Raw genomic sequence first — 6,211 nt, 5'->3', positions numbered from 1 at the left:
CCTCTCCTCTCCTCCGCAGCAGCAGCAGCAGCAGCGCCGCCCTACACCGCCGCCGCCGCCACCCAGCGGCCGCCCCTCACCAGCGCCGCCGCCCTACACCGCCGCCGCCGCTTGCCACCTCCGCCGCCAAGTGCCACCGCCGCCACCCAACGCCGCCACCACCGGAGCCCCTCGCCTCTTCGAGGTACTAGCCCCGCGCCGCGTCACCTTTTCTTTTCCTCGGTTCGGTTTTTCGTAAATCGTTCCGGTTTCCGTTCCGGTTTTCTAGATCGGTTTTTCTCGCCGGTTTTTCTTTCTGGTTTTGTTTAGCAAGCGTTCGCCGGACCGTTCGTCCTAACGAACGTGATCACCGGTTTGCCTTGGTTAATGAACGCCCGTTCGTTCAACCGTTCGTTGTTTTCTTTCTCATCGGATTTATTCCGCTATTTTCTGATAGCGATTTCAGATCCAATTTTCTTCCTAGTCTATCTTCTCGCTCGTTTATCGGAATCAGGTGATTCAAGCACCTGGAGTTTCATCTCGAAACCGCCGTTCCGACTAATCAACTTAAACAAAGTTTTGCTACTGTAAAATTTGACTTAGTTTCAACTTGCTAGAACCGAGTTGTTTTCTTTCGTCGTTTGACTTTCGTTGCTTTATTTGATTTGATTCTTTTTGCAACCAGGGTTCTTAAGTTGAACTTTCTGGTTTGATCTTTTATTCGAGATTTACCTGTGCATTAGATGAGTACTTATTGTATGCTTGTTGTTTGTCTGCGATAGATCACCCAGAGTGCGCCGCTTGTTACTTCGAGTCTCTAGGTTTCGCGGGTCGTCAGCAAGGCAAGTAACACTTGATCATACCTTTTTCTACTACCCAGTTTTTATGCATTAGATCAATCCTCAAACATTGCATGATTAGGATCTAATTAAATTGTGGGATGGGAAGTAGATGAGGTAGTACCTATTACCTATATTACTTATGAAACCTTTGGGAGTTACTTCTACGTTTGCTTATTATGCCATGCTATGCTAGTAGATGTGGATTGGGTGAGTGAATATCCATGACAGATGTGAGATTGTTATTAATGGTTTATCTAAGGTGGCAACTTAAATACACATCTAGGTGGATTGAGGCACCTGTTTTCTAGCAGGACTTGCTTGTATTTCTTCAGACCGCCACCCAGGCTCAAAGGGATCATAAGATAATTCATACTAGTAACTTACGTGTGCAGCCACAAGCCATTATGGGCTCTGGCATAGTTGACTAAGTCGTGCGAACTCTTATAGTGGTGGACTAGCAGATGTAGGGGATGTAGGTGTACCGGTCCACCCATCGTAAGGTGCTAGCGCTTCTGAAAGACTATGTCTCGGTCATCCTTTCTTAAACACCATGTAGTGCGAGAAACCAAGCGGAGGCGATCGAGTCTTGTGAGGAAAAGTGCGCAAACCTCTGCAGAGTGTACAAACTAATCATGATTAGCCGTGTCCCCGATTATGGACATCTTGAGTATCTAGTACTTGAATATCATGTGGATCTCAACATGTTACTTCTAATTAATATTGTTGGGTTTTTAATGAGTACTTTTAATTGGGATTGAGAATGCTGTCAACCATTCTCAATGTTTAACAACCACCATGATAGTTAATTAAATTTATTCCTTTGTAGTAGGGAAAAAATGGCTTTATGCAAAAACTATAACCATAGAGCTTTTCCACCAGCCAAATATGCATGTAGTATAGCCAATACTCATTACCTCTCTCTATGTGTTACATTGCCAGCATATTCCATGTGCTGACCCATTTTCGGGCTGCAACTTTTCATGTTGCAGACTTTTCAGACGACGAATAAGGTGCTTTTAGGTTGTGGTTCTATACTCAGTGATGCCGTTGGAGTTGATGGACTCACTTATCTTCCAAGTCTTCTGCTGTTATCGTTATTAGATGGCCTTAAGCCATGATTACTGTAATAAGTCCTCTTCTGGACAAACGATGTAATAAGTGTGTGATTGCTACTCTGCTATAAATCCTTCGAAGTACTGTGTAGTGTCAGCATTACTGATCCAGGGATGACATCGGAGCATAGAGACTTGATCCATTCGGGTCGGGTCGCTATAGAGATGGTATCAGAGCACACGCTGACTGTAGGACACGACCACTAAGTTAAAGCCATAGATCACTATTCTCTTCTCATTTTCTAACTCCTCATCTTTTCTACTCTTTAGGATGACGGATGCAAAGATCAAGTATGCTCAACCAGATGAAGGCACACCTTTTGGATCCCACTTGAAGGAAGTCGCCAGGTACCTGAACATTGGACTACCAAGCTTCACCGGGACTTTCAACGCCACTCTGCCTGAAGAGGACCGCTGGAAGATTCAAGCCCATGTTCCGGGAAGGACATTTGCCCCAATCACCAAGCCCATAGATAGTGTTTTCAGTGCACCAACCTGGAGTCTGGGAAAGAGCATGGCAGCTCATATCACCATGGGACGCATTGGAGAAGTTTATCAAGAAGACCTCAAGGACACTATCTACCAGATTTGCGGACGCCAGAATGAACAATGGGATATAGTCAGCACCAAGAAGGATAGATCCATTGCAGCTTTCATCCAGGAGTTAAACCAGCACATTCGACGCCAGGAGAACCAGATGTGCAATGATATGATAGAGTTGAAGAATGCAAAGGGAAGGATCATTGAACTTGAAGGAGAGATGAAGACTCAACGCAAGGACTACATGGACGAGATCGTAGCTGTCGTAAGGCACAATAACGATCTTAAGTATGAGATTGAAGAACTCAAGAAGAAATTGGAGCTCAAGAATGAAGACAAGTACGTCGACTTTCCGAGCAACTACATCATCATCGACGACACCGATTCGGACCCAAGCGAGCCCGACTTTGAAGACGAAGCTGGAGCAGACATCATGGAGTCTTCCACTGGTTCAAATTAATACATGACCCCCACATATTAGTAGTATTCCCCTCCATGTAAACATTATAGTACACGCACCTTTGCAATAGTTAGACCGTTGTATGCCCTTTGATTGAATGAATGAAGTGATTTTGTGTGCAATTGTCTCATGTGCATATGGGTAGTGTTTTCCCTTTAGACCCCCTCTATTCTTATATCTCGTCTTTTCTAAACCCTCAGATGCCTCCAACCCAAGCTCTTAGGACACCAATACTAGTAAGCTCGCCAGGAGCAGAGTACATGGCCAGACAAGGATGTTTCCAAGTGCCATTGAGTATAGGAAGGCATGTGTTCCCGACGGATTTGATCGTTCTGGAATCCCAAGGATTGGATGTGATTCTAGGTATGGATTGGCTGTCGATGTATGGAGGAAACATCGATTGTGCAAGTAAGACGATTTTGCTCACAACGCCTGAAGGAAGAAGGATTAAGTATGTATCACGGCATGAGCCGAGGAGAGCTCATGTAAATTGCCTATCAGGAGTTGTGCAAGAAGAGGTGCCAGTAGTGAAGGATTATCCTCATGTATTTCCTGAGGAATTGCCAGGAATGCCACCGGATAGAGACATTGAGTTTTTGATTGAGCTGTTGCCAGGAACAGGCCCGATATCGAAGCGACCATACAGGATGCCCGCACAGGATTTGGCGGAAATCAAGAAGCAGATTAAGGAGTTGTTGGATAAAGGTTATATACGCCCAAGTTCTTCGCCTTGGGGATCACCCGTACTGTTAGTGGAGAAGAAGGATGGATCGTTAAGGATGGTTGTTGATTATCGTGGATTGAATGCAGTAACAATCAAGAACAAGTACCCACTACCAATGATAAATGATCTGTTTGATCGTTTGCAAGGAGCTAAAGTATTTTCCAAGATCGATTTGCGATCAGGGTACCATCAGTTGAAGATTCGAGAGCAGGACATACCTAAGACAGTGTTCACCACAAGATATGGACTGTATGAGTACACCGTTATGTCATTTGGACTGACTAACGCACTGGCCTATTTCATGAACCTGATAACAAAATGTTTATGGAGTTTTTGGATAAGTTCGTCGTGGTGTTCATTGATGATATTTTGGTTTTCTCGAAGAATGAAGAGGAACATAAGGAACATTTGCGATTGGTTTTGGAGAAGCTAAGGGAACATCAGTTATATGCCAAGTTCAGCAAATGTGAGTTTTGGCTAAAGGAAGTTGGATTTCTTGGACACGTTATATCCGGAGAAGGTATAGCAGTTGACCCCACAAAGGTTGAGACCGTAACCAATTGGGAAGCACCAACGACAGTTGGAGAGATCCGGAGTTTTCTTGGACTCGCAGGATACTACCGGAGATTCATTGAGAATTTCTCAAGGATTGCAAAGCCTATGACGGAGTTGTTGAAGAAGGATACCAAGTTCATATGGACTGAGGACTGTGAGGCAAGTTTTCAGGAGTTGAAGAAAAGATTGGTTACCTCACCAGTGCTAATTTTGCCAGATCAGACCAAGGATTATGAGGTGTATTGCGACGCTTCACGTCGAGGACTTGGAGCAGTGCTTATGCAGGAAGGAAGAGTTGTTTCGTATGCTTCACGACAACTGAAACCTCATGAATTAAATTATGCCACACATGATTTGGAGTTAGGAGCCGTAGTGCATGCATTGAAGACATGGAGACATTTCCTAATTGGAAATCATTGTGAGGTGTACACGGATCACAAGAGTTTGAAGTACATTTTCACGCAGATAGAGTTAAACCTTAGACAGAGGAGATGGTTGGAACTCATCAAGGATTATGATATGAGATTGCATTATCATTCGGGAAAGGCTAATGTAGTAGCTGACGCATTAAGCCGCAAGAGCCATGTCAATACGCTGATGACGGGAGAGATACCAAAGGAGTTAGCAGAAGATCTTCGTGAGCTATGTTTGGAAATAGTTCCGAGAGGCTACGTAGCAGCATTGGAAATTCAGTCTACCTTGATGGATAAAATCAGAGAAGCTCAGAAAAATGACAAAGAGATTGCGGATATAAAGAAGAAAATGAGCGAAGGAAAAGCAAAGGGATTTCGTGAGGATGAGCACGATACCCTATGGTTTGAGGACCGTATTTACATGCCAAATGACCCGGAGATCAGGAAGTTGATTCTGCAAGAGGCACATGATTCACCCTATTCGATTAACCCAGGAAATAGCAAGATGTATTTGGATTTGAAGGAAACATTCTGGTGGACCGGAATGAAGAAGGATATCGCGGAGTATGTAGCAGTTTGTGATGTATGTCAGAGAGTGAAGGCAGAACATCAGAAGCCAGCAGGATTGTTGCAGCCATTGCCGATACCGAATGGAAGTGGGATAAACTAGGCATGGATTTCATCACGGGATTGCCAAAGACTCGTTCAGGCTATGATTCGATTTGGGTTATAGTCGACCGCTTGACGAAGGTAGCGCATTTCATTCCAGTTAGGACTACCTATAGCAGTGCTAAGTTGGCAAAGATATACATGACCAGAATTGTGTGTTTGCACGGAGTTCCGAGGAGTATCGTATCAGATAACAGTTTCGTCCCATGACAACAGTTACGAAGTTGGAGACCGTCAGTTGTTTGGACCAGATTTGATTAAGGAGTCTGAACAGAAAGTTAAGTTGATTCGCGACAGGCAAAAGGTAGCCCAGTCCAGACAGAAAAGCTATGCGGATTCAAAATGCAAAGTGATAGAATATGAAGTTGGAGATAGAATTTATCTTAGAGTATCCCCACTTCGAGGAGTTAAGCGTTTTGGAGTTAAAGGAAAATTGGCGCCACGTTTCGTTGGACCATATAGGATTTTGCAACGCATGGGAGAAGTCGCTTATAAGTTGGAATTACCAGAAGGACTGTCAGGAGTTCATGACGTGTTCCATGTTTCTCAGCTGAAGAAATGTCACGCCGAGATGGCGGAAGTACCGCTAAGAGATACAGTGCCACTTGAAGCAATTCAGTTGAAGGATGATTTAACATATGAGGAGAAACCAGTCAGGATTCTCGAATATGCCAGCAGAGTTACTCGCAGCAAGGTTACCAAGTTTTGCAAGGTTCAGTGGAGCCACCACACTGAGGATGAAGCCACCTGGGAAAGAGAAGAAGATTTGCTCAAGGACCACCCTCACCTATTTTCTAGCCAACCCGAATCTCGAGGGTGAGATTCATCTTAAGGGGGGTAGGTTTGTAACATCCCAAATTTTCAATTTGGAATGTTATACATTAGATCATCATGCATATCATACTTTCTTGCATTTT

This window comes from Triticum dicoccoides, chromosome 3A (assembly GCF_002162155.2).
Source record: "Triticum dicoccoides isolate Atlit2015 ecotype Zavitan chromosome 3A, WEW_v2.0, whole genome shotgun sequence".
Classification (NCBI taxonomy): domain Eukaryota; kingdom Viridiplantae; phylum Streptophyta; class Magnoliopsida; order Poales; family Poaceae; genus Triticum; species Triticum dicoccoides.
The sequence above is the reverse complement of the archived record's forward strand: the minus strand, read 5'-3'. Positions refer to the sequence as shown.